At 36.8% G+C, this 25,235-nt stretch overlaps 1 pseudogene; it reads right to left on the reverse strand.

Moving 5' to 3' along the window:
- Positions 1-3,877: 3,877 nt before the first annotated feature.
- LOC138154861 (WW domain-binding protein 2 pseudogene) overlaps positions 3,878-25,235 on the reverse strand; it is a 91,368-nt pseudogene continuing 70,010 nt past the window's right edge.

A 25,235-nucleotide genomic window follows, 5' to 3' on the forward strand; every position in this document is an offset into this window, starting at 1 on the left:
TCCACCCAGAAACACCTGGCCATGTAATCTTGAGCAAGTTACTTAACCCCAATTGCTTTAAAAAAAAATGACTCTTAAAAAATTCTAGAGAAGCAAAACCCACATAAAGATGGAATAAAACAAATTTTCAGGTCAAGGCAACTTGGAAGGTCAGTGGGAGAGGTCTGTTGCACTACAGTGAGGGAAGAATGCATTCCAGGGTAGGCCCCTCCAGCATAGGGCCAGCCACAGCAAACTAGAAGCAGGCCTTGGCAGTTACAAAATTGGCAGTCACAGTGGCAGAAGCTAGTCATGGATCTCTCAGTCCACAGACAGTAAGGGGGTTGAAAAACTTGTCAGAAGGAGATTACAGTGGTCATTTTACTAGGATTGAGGCAGGATTCTCTTGCTTTGCCCATACTTGAATCTGGGTCACAGTACTGGGTGTCAATCCCAGGGCAAGGAGGAACACTAACATAGCAAAGCTTGGGGCCACAGTAGAGGGGAGACCCTCATCACAGTTCAGAGCAGAAAAGAGTGCTTGTGGATGCTCACAGACTAGAGCACAGTCCAGGAGAGTAGTAAACACCACTCCATAGATCATACCACCTCGGTAGAACTGAAAACTTACAGGTCCCTAGAGGTATCTCTGAAAACAGCCACACAAAACCCTTGAAGCTTGGGACAGTGTGCCCTCCACCCTAGAAGTAGAGCCCTACTTTAACAAAGAGTTAAGAGTCAAGAGATAAAGAAGTTTGAAAAAAGAATAGTTTCAGGGGCAAGAAAAAAAAGTTCAGTTTTAGTTGAGTTTGAAATGTCTCTAGGATATGAATTTCTAGGTATCAGCTAATCAATTGATGATATGGAAGTTAAGGTCAGGAGAGATGGGCCTGGATGTATAAATCTGAGAGAGACTATAATTAAACTCATGAAAACTTATAAGATCACCAAGAGAGCTTAGACACAGAAGGGAGCACATGACAAGAGATGTGGGCAATACCCATACTTAGAGAGCATGATATGGATGATTAATCATGTATGCTTGCATGTATGCATGTTTGTGTATGTATGTATGCATGTATATACATGTATGTATATACTAGCATACTGAAGTGATAATTGTTGAATTATTCTGGATCTGCACTAGGAATCTATGGTTGATAACTAATTTGAATAGAAACCAAGGCTTTCGACTTCATTTTGCAGTTGTCAAGTTCCATGGGACCTTAGAGATCATTTTAGTTCCTTGGAAGCGAAAGTTATTCTGCATTTTGAGGTGGTATATGATAAATTATAGGTTTTAGGGGTACATGAGACCCCAAAATACCAACGCTGCCAAATTAATTCAACTGAAGTCTTCTTTCAGCAATAGAAAACCAAAGTTTAGTAAAGGTTTGCCATAAGTGGTAGACTCTGAAGGAGCCTGGGTATCTGTGACTCTTGTATTGTACAAGCAGGCCAGAATAATCTAACACAGAGTGAGTCTGCACTAGATAATTCTCCAGCTTTCTTTCTTATGGAGGCAAGATGGGGTCTTACATACAGAAAACTTGTGGGAGGAATCTAGGGGTGGTCTAGAGGAGGAGTTTGGGGAGGGTCTTCAGGAGGAGTCAACTGAGGTCAGACTCCAGTGATGAGAGATCAAGGATGGGAAAGAGCTGAAGGTTACCTGGTGATGACAGACAATGGAGGGCTAGGCTAGTTTAAGGGTAGAACAGATTTAGGTATAGATATTTTGGGAGGATCAAGGATGGGAGCTAGCTGGACAAAGGAAGGCTAAGCTAATAACAAAGATTTGGGCGGAGCTATAATGAAAGGTTTATGTACTCAGGCAAATGCCACATCAAATGAGAAGATTCAGAGTTCAAGGGGGTTCCCAGAGCCTGTACCTCATAAATATACCATCAAAGCATTGAAAACCTTTACAAGCTTGTTACTTCACAACAATTTGCTGGATGGAAAATTCATTTTTGTCAAGTCTAATATGAATAATCTGTTGTGCCTGGTTTTCCCCACAACCCTCCCTCCCCCAAGTAAATGAGCAGACTGCCAGGTCAGCTCTGCCCTCCCCCACTTGGTCTCTGCCCTTTCCCCAGTCAGCTCACCTGCATAGAAGTGGGCAGGCTTCTGGGGGAGTTTCAAGGTATATACTGACCAATCATTTCTTATGTAAGGCCCCCTTTATAAGCTAAGGTTCTAGCTCAGATCAGGGCTGTTGCCGGCTGGTACTGGTATTGCTGTACCTGAGACATGGGTGGTGCCAGCTCAGCCTGCCATGTGGCCTGATGAGCCACATGGAATTTTTTTTTAAGCAATTGGGGTTAAGTAACTTGCTCAAGGTTACACGGACAGTTATTTCTGGGTGTGGTGCTAAGTATCTGAGCCCAGATTCGATCCCAGGTCATCCCAACTCTGGGGCCGGTGCTCTTACTCACTGTGCCACCAGTACGCCCCTACATGGCATTTTTAATAAAGGGTCCATTCTAAAATTATTACTTGGTTCTTGTTCACATTAATCAAGGTACGGTATGACAAATCTAAAACAGGCCTGTCATCTATGGTCAACAACAAACACAATAAATTTGTGCAGTCTTTCTTGAAGTAATTGAAATTACCTTGTAGTTATATTAACCTCACAATATTTGTATGATAAAGATGAGAATAGGCAGTGGTATTTTTCCCAGTTTCTAATTGAGAAGGCTAAGGAGAACAAAGGTTAAGTGGCTAACCTCCATTTATTTATCTAATTTAGGAGTGGATGGAGGAATAAAGATCAAGTCTCCTGACCTATGCATTGAACCTCATGCTGTCTTTCAGCATTAAAAAAAACATTAGTCCTTGGGAAAATACTGAAAGCAAGTTTTCTTAAGACATAGGCTAAATTCAGAGATGCTGCCATCTACTGGTCAATCTAGACATGCACCAAGATACACTTCATTGTAGAATATCACAGTAACTGAAATTTCTGTAGCATCATTTTTTTTTTTTTTTTTTTTTTTTTTTTATAGCAATCAGGGTTAAGTAACTTGCTCAAGGTTACACAGCCAGTTATTTCTGGGTGTGGTGCTGAGTGTCTGAGCCCGGATTTGTTCCCCAGGTCATCCCGACACTGGAGCCGGTGCTCTTACTCACTGTGCTACCTGGCTGCCCCAATTTCTATAGCATTTTAAGTTTTGTGAAGTTCTGTACATGTGTTGCTTAATTTGATTTTCACAACAACCCTGTGAGTCAGCTATCATAGATACAGAAACAAGCTGAGAGAGAAGTTAAGTGACTTGCTCAGGGTCACAGAGATAGTGTCTGAAATGTGATTTATTTGAAATCAGGTCTTTCAGACTTAAAGTCTGAAACTCTTATCCATAGTGTCACCTAACTACCTCAGGTAGTGATTGATGTATTGATTAATAGAGTGATTGATACAGGACAGCTATGTGATACAATGAATAGGGAACTGGGCCTTAAAATCAGGAAGACCTGATTTTATATCCATCCTTAGATATTCACTAGCTGTATGGGGCCAATCATCTAGCTTCCATTTGTGAGGAACAAATGAAATAATAAGTATAGTCCAAAATGAATTTAAAAAATAAGAGGGCTAGGCAGAAGCAGAGGAGCTGATCAGGAACAGTCCCCTCATTTATGAGAAGCTGTGTTAATGCAAAATGGAAATGGCTACTCAAGTGGAAAGTCTCACTGATGAAGGTTTAGGAAAGGTGTCAATATCATTAGGCCAGCTGAAACTCTTCCAGGCTACTACCCTTCTCTCCATGCCTGTTACTACTAACTACACATAGGCTTAGAGGAAAGGTCAGGTCTGATAAAAGCCTCTGCCCCAGCTCCAAACTGAGATCTGAGGGAATAAGGGAGCATATGAGTGATGAGAAGATTGCAGGTGCATTCACTGGGTCTTCTTGTCTTCTGGGGGGTAGTATGGAGGTGGTTCAGGCGATTCCCTGGGCATGTGCACATTTTGGGAATTGACAGATTGTAGTAGGTGCTGGCAGCAGCTTCAGCAGCTTTTTCTTCAGCTGGAGGAATAGATGGTACATCAGGGCCACCAACACGTGGTTCCATGAGTCCAGGATACAGAGGTGGTGAGAGCATGAACCCTATGGCCACATCCATCATGGGAGGTCCTGGATAAAATTCAGGTCGAGGTGGTACATAGGGATAACTTAGAAGGTTTGAGTACATTCCATTGGCAGCTGACATAGGAAAAGCATAGGCACTGGGCATATAAGGGCACCCATAAGTTTCATTGGGGACTTTCCATCTGGAGGCTTGGACACCCACCTGTAGCATTTGCTGTTCAAACTCAATGGCACCCCCTGCTGCAAAAGTCAATCTATTTATAGCTGATCCTTCCCAGTCACCTCTTGCTTCAGCCTTCACTGTTCCTCTGATGTAAATTGCACCAAACACAGGCTGCTTGATTTCATAGTCCTTCATTAGGTAAAAACGGCCTCACGAATGGCTGCATGGAGTCCTTTCCCTAGAATAGAAAAATAACTCTGTAAGGAGTCAAGCAGAGGTTGCATTTCTTGGTTCCTTTGAAGACATCTGTCATGTGATCCATGTCACTGAAGGAGAGCTCCACAAGATTAGAGTTCATTAGAATGTTCTCCATGTTGTTGACAATCACTCTGTTTTCCAAGTGGTTCCTGTTGAATACCAAGGCCGAGTCACACAGACACCCCACTCCCGAGTCTCTAGGAGCCACTTTTTCATTCTTTTTAAATTTTTTTCTTTATTAATTTTTTCATTTACTTTGAGTGTACAAGATTCAGTTCCTCAGTTTTTTAAGTTTCAAATGTTCTCCCCCTCCATCCCCATCCCCCTCCCCATAGTGGCATACAATCAGGTATAGCATCCACAGATGCTTTCACATTAGACATTGTTCAGGTTATAAAGAAGGATTGTATTGGATGGAATGAGCAGTGGGAAAGAGAAAACCAAACCAAATAAGAAAAAGCAAGAGAGCAGGTAATTTGCTTCAATCTGCATTCAAACTCTGTTCTTTCTGGTTCTTTTTCTGAATGTAGACATCTCTCTCCATTGTGAGACTTTTGGAGTTTACTTATAGCCCTACATTTCTGGGAAGAGTCTGGTCTATCAAAGTTGATAATCACACATACGTTGTGTATGTAATGGTGTACAAATTTTTCCTGGTTCTGCTCTTCTCACTCAGCATCAGTTCATATAAGCCTCTCCAGGTAGATACGAAGTCCATCTGCTCTTTGTTTCTTATGGCACAAAAATATTCCATTATATTCATATACCATAACTTGTTTAGCCATTCCCCAATTGATGGGCATCCCCTTAATTTCAAATTATTTGCCAACACAAAAAGAGCTGCTATAAATATTTTTGTACATATGGGTCTTCTTCCCTCTTCTGTGGTCTCTTTCAGATACAACCCTAGAAGTGGTATTGCTGGGTCAAAGGATATGAAATTACTTATAGCCCTTAGGGCATAGTTCCAGATAGCTCTCCAGAATGGTTGGATCAGTTCACAACTCCACCAGCAATGTATTGGTGTTCCAATTTTTCCACATCCTCTCCAGCATTTATCATTTTCCTGTTTTGTCATCTAAGCCAATCTGACTGATGAGATGTTGTACCTCAGAGCTGTTTTGATTTGCATTTCTATAATCAATAGTGATTTACAGCATTTTTTCATGTGCTTATAGATATCTTTAATTTCTTCCTCTGAGAACTGTCTGTTCATATCCTTTGACCATTTATCAATTGGGGAATGATTTGTATTCTCATAGAATTGATTCACTTCTCTGTATAGTTGAGAAATGAGGCCTTTATCATAGACATTGGTTGTAAAAATTCTTTCTCATTTTTCCACTTCCCTCTTAATCTTGGTTATATTGGTTTTGTTTGTATAGAAGCTTTTCAGTTTCATGTGATCAAATTTATCTATTTTGCATTTTATGATGCTCTCTAATTCTTGTTTGGTCATGAAATCTTACCCTCTCCATAAATCTGACAGGTAAACTATTCCTTGCTTTCCCAGATTGCTTACAGTATCATCCTTCATACCTAGATCAAGCACCCATTTAGACTTAATTTTGGAATATGGTGTTAGGTAATGGTCTATGCCCAGTTTCTGCCATATTATATTCCAGTTTTCCCAGCAGTTTTTGTCAAATAGTGACTTCTTGTACCAAAAACTGGGGTCTTTGGGTTTATCAGAGTATATTATTATAGTCATTGACTGATGAGTTTCATGTACCCAATCTATTCCATTGATCCACTGCTCTATTCCTCAACCAGTACAAAGAAGTTTTGATGACTGTTGCTTTATAATAGAGATTAAAGTCTGATATAGCTAGGCCACCTTCCCTTGCGTTTCTTTTCATTAATACCCTTGATATTATGGACCTTTCATTCTTCCCAATGAATTTTGTTACTATTTTTTCTAGGTCTATAAAGTAATTTTTTTGGTAAGTTGATTGGTATGGCATTAAATATGCAATTTAATTTAGGTAAAAGTTTAATTTTTATTTTATTAGCTCGAGCCAGCCATGAGCAATTGATGTTTTTCCAATTAGTTAGATCTGACTTTATTTGTGTGTAAAGTGTTTTGTAGTTGTATTCATATAGGTCCTGGGTTTGTTTTGTCAGGTAGATTCCCAAATATTTTATAATGTCTACAGTAACTTTTAATGGGATTTCTCTTTCTATCTCTTGCTGTTGGATTTCATTAGAAATATACAGGAATGCTGAGGATTTATGTGGGTTAATTTTATATCATGCAACTTTGCCAAATTTATTTATTGTCTCAAGTAGTTTTTTACTTGATTCTTTAAGATTCTCTAATTATATAATCATATGATCTGCAAAGAGTGATAACTTTGTCTCTTCTTTGCCTAATTTGATTCCTTTGATTTCTTTTTCTTCTCTAATTGCTACTGCTAACATTTCTAGGACCAGATAGAATAAGAAGGGTGATAGTGGACACCCTTATTTCACAGCTGATCTTATGGGAAATGCTTCTATCTTATCCCCATTACATATAATACTTGCTGATGGCTTTAAATAGATGCTACTTATCATTTTAAGGAAGGCTCCATTTATTCCTATACTTTCTAGTGTTTTTAATAGGAATGGATGTTGTACTTTGTCAAAAGCCTTTTCTGCATCTATTGAGATAATCATGTGATTTCTGCTAGTATTATTGTTGATATGATCAATTATACTGATGGTTTTCCTAATATTAAACCATCCTTACATTTCTAGAATAAATCCTACCTGATCAAAGTGTATTATTCTTGAGATAAGTTGCTGTAGTCTTTTTACTAATATTTAAAATTTTTGCACCTACAATTTGCTCTATAATTTTCTTTCTCTGTTTTATCTTTTCCTAATTTAGGTATCAGTACCATGTTTGTGTCATGAAAATAATTTGATAGGACTCCTTCTTCACTAATTTTCCCAAATAGTTTGTAGAGTATTGGAATCAATTGTTCTTTAAAGGTTTGATAGAATTCACTAGTAAATCCATCTGGCCCTGGAGATTTTTTTCTAGGGAGTTCATTGATGGCTTGTTGAATTTCCTTTTCTGAGATGGGTTATTTAAGTATTTTACTTCCTCTTCAGTTAATCTGGGCAGCTTATATTTTTGTAAATATTCATCCATTTCACTAAGCTTATCAAATTAAGTGAATATAATTTGGCAAAATAATTCCTGATTATTTTTTTAATATCCTCTTCATTGGAGGTAGAGTCACCCTTTTCATTTTTGGTACTCATAATTTGGTTTTCTTCTTTCTTTTATTTTATCATGTTGGCTAAGAGTCTATCAATTTTCTTGGTTTTTTTCATAGAACCAGATCTTAGTTTTATTTGTTAATTCAATAGTTTTCTTAATTTCAATTTCATTAATCACTCCTTTGGTTCTCATTATTTCTAATTTAGTATTTAATTGCAGATTTTCAATTTGTTTCTTTTTCTAGCTTTTTCAATTGCATCCCCAATTCATTGACCTCCATTTTCTCTAATTTATTCATGTATGCACTCAGGGATATAAAACTTCCTCTAAGAACTGTGTTTGATACATTCCACAAATTTAGGTATGTTGTCTCATTATTGTCATTCTCTTGAATGAAGTTACTGATTGTTTCTATGATTTCATCTTTGACCCACTCATTCTTTAGGATTAAATTGTTTAATTTCCAATGAGTTTTTAGTCTGTCTTTCCATGGTCCTTTATTGCATGTGATTTTTATTGCATCATGATCTGAGAATGAGGCATTTAATATTTCATCCTTTCTGCACTGAATTGTGAGGTTTTTATATCGTAGTACATGGTTGATTTTTGTGTATATGCCATGTACTGCTGAGAAGTAGGTATATTCCTTTTTATCCCCATTCAGTTTTCTCCAGACATCTATCATACCTACCTTCTCTAAAATTCTATTCACCTCCTTAACTTCTTTCTTGTTTATTTTGAGGTTGGATTTATCAAGTTCATAGAGGGGGAGATTAAGATCCCCCACTAGTATAGTTTTGCTATCTATTTCTTTCTCTAGCTCCCTTTCCTTCTCCTCTAGGAATGTGGATGCTATACCACTTGGTGCATAAATGTTAAGTAATGATATAGCTTCATTTTTGATGGTGCCTTTTAGCAGGATATTGTTTCCTTCCTTATCTCTTTTAATTAGATCAATTATTGCTTTTTCTTTATCTGAGATAAGGATTACTACAGCTGCTTTTTTTTATTTTAGCTGAGGCATGATATAATTTACTCCAGCCTTTTACCTTTACCCTGTGCATATCCCCTGTTTCAGATATGTTTCTTGTAGACAGCATATTGTAGGATTATGGTTTTTAATCCATTCTGCTATCCACCTCTGTTTTATGGGAGAGTTCATCCCATTCACCTTCACAGCTATGATTACTTTCTGTCTCTTTCCCTCCATCCTATTTCCTCCTCTGTTTATGCTTATATTTTTCTCCCCTTCTCCCTTCCCTTCCTTAAGAGTTTTCCTTTTGACTACCGCCTCCCTCAGTATTCCCTTCTTATCAGCCTCCCTCCTTTTCCCTCCCCTACCCCCTTACTTCTTCCCTCCCTTCTAAGCACCCCCCCTTTCTTAGCCCTACCCCCCTTCTCCTGCCTATAGGGTATTTCTTCTTCCCACCAAGGAACAAATCTCATGCAAAGCTCCTCTCTCTCCCCTCTTTCCCTCTATTATGATACATTTTGTGTCTCTTCTAGACAAAGTCTTATCCTTAACTGGTTATGTTATTCCCTCCTTGCACTAGAACCAATGATAGAAAAGCTCATATAATATTTCTTTCCCTCTGCTATATTGTTTTTATGCCTCTTTGTGTGGCATAATTTACCCTTTTCCATTTCATTCTTTCCTCTTCTTTCATTGCAGCCCCTTTGCAGCCCTTAATAAGTTTTTGTTTTATCATCATTTTTTGTAATTTATATTCATACCCTCTACTTGTCTATAAACAGTTTGCTCTTATTAAATAATAGTGTGTGTGTGTTTTTTTCCTTGTTTACCTTTTTATGTTTCTTTTGCATCTCGTAATTGGAGGTTGAATTTTCCATTGAACTCTGGCTTTTTCATCAGGAAGGTCTGGAAATCTGTTATATCATTGAATGACCATCTCCTTCCCTGAAAGAATATTTTCAGTTTCACTGGATAGGTGATCCCTGGTTGTAACCCAAGCTCTTTTTCCTTGCAAAAATTTGTATTCCATTTCCTCTGGTCTTTCAATGTAGAGGCTGCCAAATCATGTGCAATCCTCACTGTGGTTTCTTTCTGGTCACTTGAAGTATTTTATCCTTTACCTGGTAGTTCTGGAGTTTGGCCACAACATTTCTTAGACTTTTCAATTTGGGATCTCTTTCAGCAGGTGTCTGGTGGATTATCTCGATTTCTATTTTACCCTCTGGTTCTAGTATCTCAGGGCAGTTTTCCTTGATGAGCTCTTGGAACATGTTGTCCAGGCTCATTTTTTCATCATGATTTTCTGGTAGGCCTATGATTCTCAGATTATTTCTCCTGGATCTGTTTTCCAGGTCAGTTATTTTTCTATTGAGATATTTTACCTCTTTTTCTAATTTTTCATTCTTGATGTTTTCTTTGACTAATTCTTGGTTGCTCATAGAGTTATTTGCTTCAATTTGGTTGATTCTAGTTTGTAGTGAATTATTTTCCTTGGATAGTTTTTGGAACTCCTTTTCCATATCACACCTTTTTTTTTTCTTTTTAAGGAGCTGTTTTCTTCATTGTAATATTTTTCTAATTTTGCAATTTTGATTTTGAAAGAATTATTCATTTTATCTTCTATCTCTCTCATTTGGCTTTCAAAGTTCTTTTTGAACTCATCCAAGAATGCTTTCTGTGTTTGAGACCAGTTCTCTGCTGAGGCTTCAGCTGTGGGTGTGGAGTCAAGAGTGTTTCCCTGTGAATTTGGTTCCTCCCCCTCACAAAAGTAAGACTCCAGAGTCTTTGTCTTTGCAGTCTGCTTTCTACCCATTCTGAGGCATGGCCCTAGCCATGCCCTTCTCTAGGATTTCAAAGACTTTACTGTTTAAGGTTTTGCTCTGGGGCACTAATTACTATGTTTTCTGCATCAGAGTAGGGGATTGGAATAGCTGGGGTTCACTCTGCCATCCTGGCTAGATATAGACAGATAGTTGTATTTCAACATAATTGGCTTCTTTATAATCTTATAGTTTTATTTTATGCATTTAAGAATATTACTTTGAGAAAATAATCCATCCACATTCTTCTCCAGGATGCTAGAGGTGAACATCACACACACACACACACACACACACACACACACACACACACTCACACACAGACACATGCACACAAGCAAAATGAAGGACCCTGCTTTACGTGTATGGTGGGAGCAGTTTGAGAGCTGAGTGGTTTAACTACCCCAGGGATTGGGGACATTATTTCTGAAGGTCCATTCTGGAAAGTGCAGTCTAATGAGGGTGAAGGAATATATTCCCTTTATCTTCCTTAAAGAGTGATTATGTGGATCAAATGATTTACTTTAGATAAAAACATCTGTTACCTGTGAAAGGCTATATAAATAAAAATCACATTATTGTGGTAGAGAGGAAGGAAATAACCCAAGTTAAATAAATAGCCCTGCTCTTCTGAAATTTGGAATTAAATATTAAAGCATAAGGCAGTAGAGACAGCTAGGTGGTACAGTGTATAAAGCAAATGGTCCTAGAGTCTGGAGGACCCAAGTTCAGATCCAGCCTCCAGACACTTACTAGCAATGTGACCCTGGATGAATCACTAAACCCTGATTACCTTCTCCATCCCCCCAAAATGTAAGTCAATACAGGAACTAATCAGAGTCCAATTTAAAGAATTGCTTTCTAATTCCAATGCCTCCTGAATTTTAATAATTCTAACCTTAGGCTTGAAGTCATTCAAAATGTCTAACAATTAAAATTGTCCAAATGGTAATGGGTTCTTCAAGACCTTTAAGATCTCTCACCTTGAAGGTCTTTAAGTAAAGTCTAGACAACCACTTTTCAGGTATGCTTTAGTGTGGTAGGCTGTGTTAACTTTCCTTCCTCGCATGGTATCAGCTGCAAATTTGATAAATTTGACATCCATAAACCTTTATCTTAGTCACCAGTTAACAACATCAAACAGAACATGGCTAAGCATAGATGAGGTACAATCCCAGTGGAAGCAGAACATCCCTCTCTTGTACTTTTTTTTAAATCACATTTATATTAAGATAGAATTTTTAGTTAACCAAAAGTTTTTTTTTTCTTTCAAATTTCACTTGAAATGTAATGCAATAAGGAGCTAAGCATTAATTTCTTTGGAAGAAAATCTTACCTCTTCATAAACTTTTATCATGACCAAAAGATGTTTCAAGTTCTCTTTAGCACCCTCCCCCCTCAAGTAAACAGTATAACTGTTATTTTCAAACTTCTAAAACTTCCAAGATTTCTGAAGTCAGAGATGGAGGGAGAGAGATTCACTTGGAATAGGCAATATTTTAGGAACTGCAGCAACTTAAGGGATCTTAATGTACAAAGGTGCAAAAGAGAAAATTTCAAACCTGTCGTCTGCCTTTCATTTGTTCAGTCACTAATGAAGGCTTATTTGATTCTGAAAGATTAAGATAGGTGGAGGGGGGAGGGAGAGGTTAAATTTAGAAATGAGAGGATAAATGAAAGTACAGAAAGAGAGAGAAGGTACCAAACAGCTGAAAGAGGTTGCCAAGGTTTTTGAATAGCTTTACCATGATCTTTGGCTAAGAATTCAAACATTTGGAAGCTCATCTGAGCTAACTTGCACCACTGACCCTTCTGCAAATTGCTAACCAGATGGAGATGTTCTTTAGCACCATCCTATTTATAACATATTTCGGGATTCATCTTCCAATGATTGTTAATGCAGACAATGAAAACCCTGGAGCTTCCTTATCCTAACTCCCACTCTGATAAGGCAGGTTCTCAAATTTTGGCTACATGTTGTCCTCACAATTCCAAAGATTTCCCTGAAGGAGTGAGGGGATAATTTTCAAATGTCATCAACTTAAGCCTTCCTTGGTATGCTTCTCTCCCAAGATTATCAGTTGAGAATCAATTAAATTAGTCAATCTTAAATGGCTTTTAGAAAGCTAAAAATTGTTAAAATTACAATAAGAATGATTGGTACAATTTATCTCCCTTCACCAAATGCCTATGACATAATATCCCACAAGTATGTAAAGAGCCTAGGGTTAAATGGACTTGGGCTAAGAAAATACATGTGGCAAATGGGTCACACAGCTCCTGGTGATGGAAGTATATTTCTCCCATTCATTATGTGCTCAAGAGTTCTATTTAGACATAGTAGTTTCTTTTCTTGGCTCCTTAAAAATTCATGAATCTACACATTCCTTGGCTCTAGATACAGACACTGCTGTCATCTATCTTAAGCATGTAGTTAGTACACTGGTGGGATCATCTATCTTAAGCATGTAGCTAGTACACTGGCTGGAGGATGGGAATCACTGTTGTCCCAGGATGTACAATGATGTGATGCAAAGGGGAATGCAGGTAGTCCAACATCCTCCAGACCATTCAGTACTCACAAGATCTTTCTTATGTCAAGATTTGGAGGGGATCATACCTGGCCAAATTCAAAACTGAGGCTTCTCTGTCTCCCTAAGCAGTTCCTCCTCCAGGATGGCAAAGTTCATGTAATATGTGGAATCCAGTTCCTTCTTAACTTGTTCAATAATTTACAAATCAACCTTGAAGTATGTTTGAGATTCCCAAGCTTATCTAAATATAATTTTTTGGAAGCAGTTGGGGTTAAGTAACTTCCCCATGGTCACACAGTTTCTGAATATGATTCTTGAGTAACTTCATTTTAGTTTGAAACTTGTTTAGTACTTTGTCTAAAGTCTATGAGTTATTAAAACATATCTCTCCTAGTTAAATTATCAAGGATAAAATGGAGGAGTTTTAGTTTCAACTATCTATCTCTATACATTTTTAATATTTGTATCTATATTTTCCCTCCTATTCACAATATGTACACAGAAGACCATGTAGGATCACAAAAGTTTGCAGGAACAACCTTTCTTTTCCACTACCTGAATGACTGCTTAATTTCATTCAGTTATTCCCAAGTTTCATGTTTTTTCATCTCCTCATTGCACCACTTTTGATCATTCGATCCAAAACAAAATTATAACATCGCTTTTTCTTCCAGGAAGGCTACAAGAATAAATTCCACTCCCCAGAATTGCAGACATTCATGCAAATTAACATGACTTGTCTTCCTTAGAAAACCCCAATCAGCTCTACTGTGCAGTTCTAGGCTCAATCAATTTTATTTACATAGCAATAAAAACATTTGGGGTTTTAAAAAGGCAATGTTAGGCAAAATATCATTTAATTTCTTCACTTGTCTGTTTCAAGATCAGTCAATGTCATTGGCCTTTCTGGTTCTTAATATGTTTCATATGTCAACAATATTTAAAGGTCTCAACTACTGATGTGGTAAATTCAAGCAGCCCCTTCCGTAGTTTGGATTATACCTTAGAAGGACTCTGAAACAGAGAGGGCAATGACCCTTTGGGTCCCACTGTTCCTTTTTCTCAGGACATTCCTCTTCCATTATCCCTTAGACAGCAGTGGGCTGAAAGTTTGATATTAACAAACAGTATGATTGAAAGCTAAAGAAACTTAAGTTTGGATTAAAAAAAGAATTTTCAGGAATAAAGAGGAGATAGTCTGTAATGGTAACAGGAATTCAAAAATCTTCCCTACCACTTAATAGGCCTAAAGGAATCTGAAGATCTTCCTTGCCCCTTAATAGGTCAAAATTAATCACATGGAGCCTGTGGTGGCAGGAATTTTCTGAATGGGTGGAGCAGGAAGGGGTGGAAAAAGAAATGAGTAAGAGCAGTTAGAGCAGAGGAAGAGAGAGGGCACAGGCAAGCAGAGAACAAGGATTATGTGTGTTTGTTTGTGGGAAGGCCTGAGCAGGAGAAAGGCTTTGGAATGGTTTGTTCCCTGCTGTAAAAATGTGTGTTAACTCCTTTGTTGCTATGATGGATTCAGTTTTCTGGTGTTGGGATTTGGCTTTCTAGTATCTGAATAAATATTTTGTTTTTGTCTTCTATATGGAGAATCTGTTACATTATGAGATTCACAACTATGCCAGCATATTCATAGTCTCCATTTGGGCTGTGAATATTGCCTTGGCAATACATAGTCACACAGTGCTTTGCCTTCAACAAACTACATCTGTTTTCTGCCTGATATTCTTATGTTACCTGAAGATTTCTAGAACATTCTCCCTGTATATTCTTTGTGTGTGTATGTGTGTGTGTGTATGTTGTTACTCAGAAATCACCTGTGTTGGCACTTATGCTTTCATTGTCTCCCTGCCCTTCATCAAAACTTCTGTTTCCTCTGACACTGATCAAGGACAGCATGTTGGAGGTGGTGGGGTGGTGATGGGTGTCCTAGGGATGGGGGTTGGGGTTGGGTACTTCTTAATAAATAAGTGCAAAAAAATTCAGTTCTCTTCTCCAACTTAGGATAATTTACATATATCTATATGTATACATATATACACATACATATACATGGATGTACATATGCATATGTGTTTGTCTATGTGAATATAGAACAAACAAATGAGCATACTTCTTAGGATAATTTACACACATGTACATATAGACATATTCATATGTGTGTCTATATGTGCCTATAAGAATCAAATGAGTGCTTTTCTTCATCTCAGGATAATTTGCCTAAGTGTGTGTGGGGGGGGGGAGGGGAGGAGTATATTCTAAAGGTGATAATATCTTCTTGAAAAGGGATGAATATCGTATAATGGAATACCAAACTATTTAGTAGTCAAGAACAAGGGATATTTGGGGGGCAGAAGTCACTTTAAGTGTATCTCAAAAAATAACATGTTAAAAACAACTAGCTTTATTTTGCATTAGGTGAGCTTGGAAGTAAAGAGGATAATGGAATAATCTGTTTGCTCCTGAGAAAAGGTTAGAGAGAAGTTTTGTTATACTTTTAAATTCCTAATACTCCTCTTGTTAAATGAGATATAACTAGTACAAATGGGGTAAGGAAAGTTGAATTAGAGTCACAGCCTCAAGACTAAGTCACTCTGGGACTCAGCCATTCTGAATTGTCCTTCCAGTTCAAAGATATTTCTTTTTGGGAAAGAAATGAGAGGGAAACAAGAATGGAGTTTTGTCTTTTCTCAATCATCAGTTAACTTTTCTGCTTCTTCCTAAGCAACTATCCTATCTTTTCTTTCATATATCTTTTTCTCACCAATATAGCTTGAAACAAACTCTTTTTTGATTGATCCCTTCATAAGTTAGATGAAGCTAAGTGGCTTAGTAAAATGCTGGGTTTGGGATCAGCAAGACCTGCGTTCAAATCCTCCTTCAGGCACTTATTAACTATGTGGTATTGTTTAGTCTTGTCCAACTCTTCAGGACTCCATTTGGGATTTTATTGGCAAAGATACTGAAATGCTTTGTCATTTCCTTCTCCAGCTCATTTTACAGATAAGGAATTAAGGCAAACAGGGTTAAGTGACTTGCCCTGGGTCACATAACTAGTAAGTATCTGATGCTGGATTTGAACTCAGGTCTTTCTGACTTCAGACCCAGCACTCTATACACTGTATGGCCTAATTACCCCATATGACCCTGGGCACATCTCTTCAACTTTATTTTCCTCAGTTGCCATGACTGTAAAATGGGGATAATCACAGCATCTTGTAAGGATCAAATAAGATAAGTGCTTTATTTATATTAAAACACTAAAGGTTAAGTATTAGTATATAAATGTAAATTTGTATCTAGTCTATCCATCCAAGTAATTGATAAAAATGCTGAGATTAGAAAGGAGCAGAATACTCTTTCCTAGTTGGTATTGTGCCTTTTAATACCATTCTTTGTCTGTGGACAATCAATAAGTTCTAAAACTACCCAAATGCATTTTTATCCAACCCATATCTCCCCATCTTGTCAACAAAGATATTCACTTCAATTAAACAAACAAAAAATAGGCACATACTTTGTGCCAGACACTGTTATAAGTGCTAGAGGGACAAAGAAAAAAATGTGGTGGCTAGGTGGTGCAGTAAATAGAGCACTCCCAGGAGGAGGACCTGAGTTCAAATCCAGCCTCAGACACTTAACACAAAACTAGCTGTGTGACCTTAGGCAAGTCATTTAACCCCAATTACCCTACCTTCCCCTCTCCAAAAAGGAAAAAAAATAATTAAAAAAATTTTTTAAAGTAAAAGGGGGTAAAAAGGGTAACTGGTGAGTAGTTTGTAGTCCATTAGAGGGAAACATGACATGAAAGACATTATAATACAAAATAGAATGTGACAGAGGGCAGCTTGGTGGTGCAGTAGAATTCTATTATTATTCCCATTTGACAAATGAAGAAAGTGAGCCTAAGAGACATTAAGCAACTTAATCTATACACACAGATAGTAAAGGTCTGAGATGTGATTTGAACCCAGGTCTTCCTAACAGTGGACATACCTGTGGCATTGTCATGAGTCTGGAGTCAGGAAGACTCATCTTCCTAAATTCAGATCTGTCTTCAGACACTTACTAGCTTCTTGGCCCTGAGCAAGTCACTTAACCTTGTTTGCTTCATTTTCCTCACCTGTAAAATCAGATGGAGAAGGAAATGACAAACCACTCCAGAATCTTTGCCAAGAAAACCTCAAATGGTGTCGTGAAGAGTTAGACGTGACTGAACAATAGGCTGTGACTGAGCTAAAGAAAAGATTCAAACAAAGTGCTCTGGAAAAATCTGACAAGCAATAACATATGAAAATGGGGAGAATGGGAAATGATTCGCAAAGAAGGAAGTAGGCAAGCTAAGTTTCAAAGGAATGAAAGAGGTTGAGATGAGTATATTCCAGGTATAGGAGATGGCCTGCATCTCCAGAGGTGGAAACCACAATTTGAGAAGAATTAATCCTCTGACTTGGGTGGGATAGACAGCATGTGCAGGGGCAACATGTAGAATAGGTCAAGAATGGTGGATTAGAGCTCAGTTGTAGAAAGGCTCAAGTACCAGGCTAAAAAATTTAATGATGATGTGAGACTTATTCAATTCCAGGTTTACTACATGATATAATTCTCTATGACTTACAGTAGGGAGTTCTTTGAAAATCAGGGCCTCAAGGACAAGAAGATATGGGAAAGTTAAAAAGCAACTGCCTTGATATTCATCTCAATAAAATAATATAATATTTGTAAATTAAAAAGTATAGTGCCTAGTGCATAGTAAGAGCTGCACATTTTAGAAGCAGCTAGGTAGCACAGTGGATAAAGTATTGAGACTGGAGCAAGACCTGAATTCAAATACACTCTCAGATACTTTTTAGTTGTGTGACCCTGGGCAAATCATGAAAGCTCTTTTTGCCTTGGTTTCTGTAAAAAATGGATAATACTTCCCAGGGTTATCATCAGGATCAAATGAAACAATGTTTGTAAAACACTTAGCACAGTGACTTACACATAGTTAAGTGCTATGGAAATGCCAGCTATGCATTATTATTATTATTATTATTATTATTATTATCTTATACTTTATAAAAGACTGGGGATCTAGGCTGAAGATCATAGCTAGAATTAGGGCAATATAATTGGAACCTTGATGAGAAATTCATAGGGTGCTGACAGGACTATGCTAGGGCATGCTTTCTTCCATGTTAACCTGGACCTCAGTGGTGGCAATAGTTATGGCCTCCTTCTAGAGTATGTTTCCTTCTCCTCCAGTAGTCTAGTAATGCCACGTCGTCTCATGATTGCACTTTCACTCACCCTTCTCCCTACCCCAGCTAAGTGAGACAAGTGCAATATTCACTAGTTGCAGCTCAGCTAAGAGTTATTTGTACTGATATTTTTTCCTATTTGTTTGGTTCCCCATCCCCTTTCCTTACCTTTATCCTATTACCCTCAGCCCATTTTTTAATCTTTGTGTGTTTCCTCCCTCCTCACTTTTCAAGTTTAATTTGCCCCCTTCTCAAAGTGGAGAGCTCTGTCCAGACAAAACACCTGGTGACACCAGAGAGTGGAAGCTTTGATTGATGCTATATCGAATAGAATAGACAATACTTTCAGACTGTCAGAATGGGCATGCCATCTGTAGGAGGAGCAAGACAAATACTTGCCCAGGGTAATGGATTTATTTCAAGAATTGATGCTTTTATGCTATTTATGCTTTTTACGGTGGTGAAAACAAACTGCCCTTCCATTTCACTGATTTAAGAGATAAGAGCACCACCCATCATGGAAAGACAGAATGCTCTTCAGAATACTTAAATAGTAGAAAAGATACTAAAGAAAAAAATGGTGTTTCACAGAGGAGATATTTGAGTATAAGATTATAGCTAGTAGTTCTCTCCATATCTGAGCTAGTACCCATAACCAAGAGCTTTGTGGAGGAGTTCATAACATTTAGGCATCTAATGGAAAACCTTATCCCTATTTCTAATGAATTAATCTAAAAATATTTCTTGAGGATCTCTTATGTGCTAGGGATATGCTAATTTTTATGGAGAAAATAGATGTAAAAATACATAGCCTATGTGCTCAAGAAATTTAAAATCTAAAAGAGATGAGACAAGCACATATGTAAAAAATGCATGAATGAATGAAAAAGCATTTCTTCAGATCTTATTTGCAAAACACTGTCTTAAGTAATGAGGATACAAATAGAAAAATTAGGTAATCCCTGCTCTTAAGAAGTTCACATTCTAATAGAGGAAATAACACATATAAAATATTTCAACTGCAAGTCAGATGAAAGCAAGGGAAATGGCAGTGACTCTCTCATAATTTTTTTTTAAAAATTGAATTTGAATACAAAATGAGAAAATTAAAAGAAAAAAATCTTTTTCATCTACATAACAGACCATAAAAGAGGATTCAAAATCAAACAATAAGTATCCATTTCAAGAATATACACATTGTTTTCAAAGCTGCACAGCTTTTCTTTGCTTCCTTGTTGGTTTTCTTTTGTCTTCTATGTACTTTTAAATTTATTTTCCCCTCCCCCCACCTATAGAAGGCTATAATTAGACATGGATACACACATATATACACATATACATAGATTAATATAAACATACATATACATATACACTCACAAACATATATGTAAGACCATACTATGCTTATTTCCTCCGATCATCTCTTTCTCTGGAGGTGGATAGCATCTTCTTTAAATCCAAGCTTTTCCATGTTTTTCTAATCAATGAGCTCATCATTTCCTACACTACAGCAACATTTCAACCCAATCATATACTATATGAGAGATTGTCTATGAAAATTTTTTCCCATGATTTTCTACATTCCTGCTGTTCTTGACTACAAGGGTTTTATTTATAAAAGAAAATTTTTATTTTAAATAATCAAATATCTTTTTTATACTTCAACAACATTCTCATCTTATAATATAGTTTAAGGTCTGATACCACTGAATTTACTTCCTTTAGATCTTTTTCCCCCTGGTTTCTTTGAAGTTACTGACCTTTTGTTCTTTCAAATGAACTTTGTTATTATTTTTTTCTAACTCAATAAAATATTTATTTAGTAATTTAATTGGGATGACATTGAATGAATAGATTTGTTATGTAAACTGTTATTTAAAAATTTTACTGGCTTTACCTACCCATGAACAATAAATATTACTTAAATTATATAGATATGAGTTTATTGGTATTGAATAATATTGCTGACACAGTGCAGTTTCTCTATTTTTCACTCTTGATTAAATCTATTTTAGCTTTAACTTTGTCAGAGGTCATGATTATTATCCCTGCTTTTTTCACATATTAAACTCTACTCTTGCCCTTTATTTTATCTTTGTGATTATCTCTCTTTTTTAATAATGTTTCCTCAAAGCAACATATTATTGAATTCGAATTTTTAATCTGCTATCAGTTTCTGTTTTATGGGTAAATGTGTCCCATTCACATTCTAAGTTAAAATTACTTTTTGAATATTTGCATCCCTATTTTTCCTAACTATCCTTCTCACCCTATTTAACATATCCCTTCTATCTCCTCTGCTTTACTTCTATCCCCTACCTTGGCCCCCCATTCTTTAACTTTCCCATCCTTCTAAGAGTCCCTCCCTTATCATCACCCCCTCCCTATTCCCTTGTCCCCTTATTTCATTCTGAAGTTAGAAGGTTTTTATAGCTATAGACACATATATATGTATATATGTACACATAAATATATGTATATATACACACATATGCATATGTATGTTGTGTGTATATCCCTCTTTAAGCTATTCCCAATGACAATAGGATTCTAGCAATACCCACCCTCTCTACTGCTAGCTTCTTCTACATCAATTTTTCCTTTTATGTATTATTTGCATGAGATAATTACAACTTTTTATCTCTCCCTACAAGGTTTTATTTTTTAGGGTCACTCCATCATACTCAGCTCAGCCCACACATTTCTTTCAAACCCAAATAATGATGACAGTCATGAGAGTACTGCTAATATTTTCATAGACATGAAGTAAACAATTTGACCTTACTGAGTCCCTTAAAATTGATCTTTAATGTTAACCTTATACTTTTGTTCTACATCAAATTTTCCCTTAAATTCTGGGTTTTTGTCCAAAATCCTGAAAGACTTTCAGTTCATTAAGTCTCTTTTTTTCATTCAAGATTATTTGGAAAAGTTGCCCTTTGTTATAACCCCAGCTCTTTTACTCTATGGAATATAGTATTCTGAGAGTCACAGTCCTTCAATGTAGTAATCTGTAATCCTTATTGTAACTCCATGATATTTTTTTTTTCTTGCTGATTAACCTGGGAGCTTTGAAACTTGGCTATGATATTCCTGTAAGTTTTCCTCCTGGGATTCTTGTATTATTTCTCCTTGATCTGATCTCTAGAATGATTATTTTACTGATGAGATGTTTCACTTTCTCTTCTATTTTTTTCATCCTTTTAATTTTGTTTTGTGATTTTTTTTTTTAGTGTCTTAGAATGTCATTAGCTTCCCTTACCCAATTATAGTTTTCTTCCTTAAGGAATTATTTTCTTCCTTAAGCAATTATTTTCTTCCTTAAGTTTATGATTCTCTGCTTCTAGTTGGTTGACTTTCTTTTCATAATTTTCTTGATTTTCTTGGATTTTTTATTTTCCCTTTTAATATTTCCTTAGTCTCTCTCACTTGATTTTTAAAGTCCTTTTTCAGTTCTTCTAAGGACTGTGTTTGTGCTTGGGGCCGTTTGACATTTCTCATGGAAAAAGGAGTGGTTCTTTTTTTTTAGCTCCATTATCTTCCTATGAATATGAACCTACATCTTCTCTATCCCCATAGTAGCTGTCTATTATTGAGTTCTTTGTCCTTCGATTACACATTCTTATTTATTTATGTTTTATTTTGTTTTTAGCAAGTATTGCTATTATCAAGTTTTAGTACCGAGGTATGGGGAATGATGCCCCAAGTCTCTTGTCTTTCTTACTGTTATTTTCTAAGGTCTGTTTCAGGTCCCAACCTTGGGCTATCTCCTCCATTTCTAAAGCCACAGGCAAGGCCCCTGGCCACCCTGTTCTGCAAATAAACTTGTTCCCTTGGGTCCCAGAGGTGGCTGCAAATTATAGCTGTTCTCTCTTCCTAGAAGTGAAACCAGGGACTCTGCTCTCCTTGTAAGTGTTCATAATCAATAAGGTCCCTGTCGCTTCACTACTGCACTCATCAGCTGTGTGTTAGTTCCTTCTCCCCAAGATCACAGCCTGGAATGCATCTCAACTGTGGAAGGTCTTTCCATCTCCTCCTACTCAGCCATCAGACCCACACATTGTCTGCAAGATGAAAGTTCCTAAGACTAATACTGCTTCTCAAGTCAGTTGCTTCCAGGGCTAGTTGTTTGTTGATTCTGAAGAATTGGCCTAGAAAAGTTTGTACTTCTCTCTGGTCAAACTTTCACCCTTGGAAGTTGGCTTTCCTAGGGTCTTCTTAAATTGTTTTAGGAGGATAATTGTTTTACCTTGTATTCCTGTGTTTATTTTTACTGCTCTGAGGTGATGTTCTGTGTTTTGTTTTGTTTTTGTGGATGAAATTTGGAGAGTCAAAAGTGTTCTGGCCTACTCCACCATCCTCCCAGAATCCTCTCCTATAACTCTCTTGAAATGTCATTTGCACTTATGGAATCATTTTAGTTTCATATGTTGAACTCTCTGACAATGCCAAGGACTTTGTAGGTGAGAACAATGAGTAAGTTAAAATAGTGTAACATTTCATGGGAAACTGTAGATTAAATATAGCCTAACACTTTGACTAAAAAAATTTAACTTCACAAAAATAAGATGGTAGAGGCATGTCTAGAAAACAGTTGATGAATATCTAAGTTAAAGGGAACTAAGCTCAACTTAAGTGAGTGATGAGATTTGGCAGCCAAGAAACCTAATTTGACCTTCATTGAAATAAGAGTGTGCCAATGCCAAGGGAAGTTATATTTTGCCCCAAGTAGGCTACATCTGATACACTGTATTTCAGTTTGATATCATACTTTAAGATATACATTCATAAAAAGCTGAGACTTCCAATGAAGATTTTGAATGAATGCCCTTAATACCCATTCCAATCCTCTTTCCACTGTTCCTGCGATCCATTCAGAACAATAGCTTCTAGTGGTTGTTCTGCCTTGAAACTCAATGTACAGAATAAAGGAACTCTACCTCATTGGAGCATACCTTCAAGTCATGTCTGGGCAATCCTAAAAAAAATACAGATCAACAATAGACAGTTATCTCAAGATGTTCAACTTATCCAAACCCTTTCATTACAAAAAGTAGAACTGAAAACATTATACAGTGCATACTTTACAACTTTAATGAAATGGGAGAAATGCTATAAAAAGAGCTTTTTCTCTCACGATTTCATTTTTTTTTTTGCTCCAAACCCCAGACACACAAGTTAATCAAACTTTTTTTTTGTCAGATAAAAGGATTCAATTTAAATGTGTGTGCATGTTTAAAGCAAATTTATTCTCAGCTCTTAGGAATACAGATTTGGATGTAGTAGATGAACTAATCTCAGCCTTTTCCAAGATACATTTTCTAATCTTCCCATCAGTCAGAGGATATAGCCTTTGTTGCTACATGTAGTGGTCCTCAAACTGGGGGGCCTTACCATGCTTCACTTGAATATTTTCTTTTTTTTTTCATTTTGAATAGTATTTTACTTTTTCCAATTATGTATAAAGATAATTTTAACAATCATTTTTTAAATGTTGAGTTCCAAATTTTCTCCCTCCCTCCTCTCTAAAAAGATAAGAATTTTAACTGTTATATATGTGCAATCATATAGTTATTTCCATTTTAGTTATGTTGTGAAAGAAGAAACAGAACAAAAGGGAAAAAAAAAGAAAAAGATTAAGAAAGTGAAAATAGTATGCTTTGATCTGAATTCAGATTCCATCCGTTCTTTCTCTGGATGTGGATAATATCTTCTATCATGAGCTCTTTGCAATTGTTTGAATCATTGTATTGCTGAGAAGAACTAAGCTATTCATAGCAGATGATTGCACAATATCGCTGTCATTGTGTACAATGTTCTCCTGGTTTTGCTCTCTTCCTTTGCATCAATTCATGTAAGTCTTTCCAGGTTTGTTTGTTTGTTTGTTTTTCTGAAATATGCCTGCTCATTATTTCTCATAATACAATAGCATTCCATTACATTCATATAGCACAACTTGTTCAGCCATTCCCTAAGTGATGGGTATTCCCTCAGTTTCTAAATCTTTGCCAACACAAAAAGAGCTACTATAAATATGGCTATACGTGTAGGTCCTTTTCATGATCTCTTTGAGATACAGAGCTAGCAATGCTATTGCTCGGTTTTCTTGAATATTTTAAAATTGATTTGTAGTAATCAGATTCTAGAGCTGATGAAAGTGACTTTAGAGTTATCTAGTTCAATCAGTGAGCCTTTATCAAGGACCTACTATATGCCAGGCAAGGTAATAGGTTCTTGGGATACAAAAATAAAAGTGAAAAAGTCCCTACTTGAGATGAAAGCTGTCAAATCTCTGTCACCAGAAGAAATAGCGTGCATACAGATAAAGTAAATACAATATATCCAAGAGAAATATTAGGTAATTTTGGGGTGGTGAGGGATGGCAAGAAGCAGGGATGCGGTGAAATATGTATTAGGAGATGGTATTCAAATGGAACATTAAAAGAAGTTCTAAGATGTGGAGGTAAGGAAAAAAATAGTTTAGACATGAAGGATGGCTGGTACAAAGACAAAGAGATGGCGTATATGAAGAACTATAAGAAGGCCAGTTTGTCTGGATCTTTGGGGCATAAAGGAAAAGCTATGGTACAAGCCTCAAAAGATAGGTTGGGGGGCGGCCAGGTGGCTCAGCGAGTAAGAGCACTGGCTCCAGTGTCAGGATGACCTGGGGATAAAATCCAGGTTCAAATACTTAGCACCACACCCAGAAATAACTGGCTGTGTAACCTTGAGCAAGTTACTTAACCCCGATTGCTTTAAAAAAAAAAAAAAAGATAGGTTGGACCCAGATTGTGAAATGTTTTAAATAGCAAAAAGAGGAGCTTAAATTTTGTCTAGGAAGTGGTAAAAAATGGTTAAAATTAAGCTTTCTTTCTTTCTTTTTTCTTTCTTTCTTCCTTCCTCTCTACCTCCCTCCCTCCCTCCCTCTCTCCCTTCCTTCTTTCTCTTTCTTTCTTT

Source organism: Petaurus breviceps, unplaced genomic scaffold (genome assembly GCF_028583685.1).
Source record: "Petaurus breviceps papuanus isolate PSGF00001 unplaced genomic scaffold, PetGlider_PUasm1.0 91133, whole genome shotgun sequence".
Taxonomy (NCBI): Eukaryota; Metazoa; Chordata; class Mammalia; order Diprotodontia; family Petauridae; genus Petaurus; species Petaurus breviceps.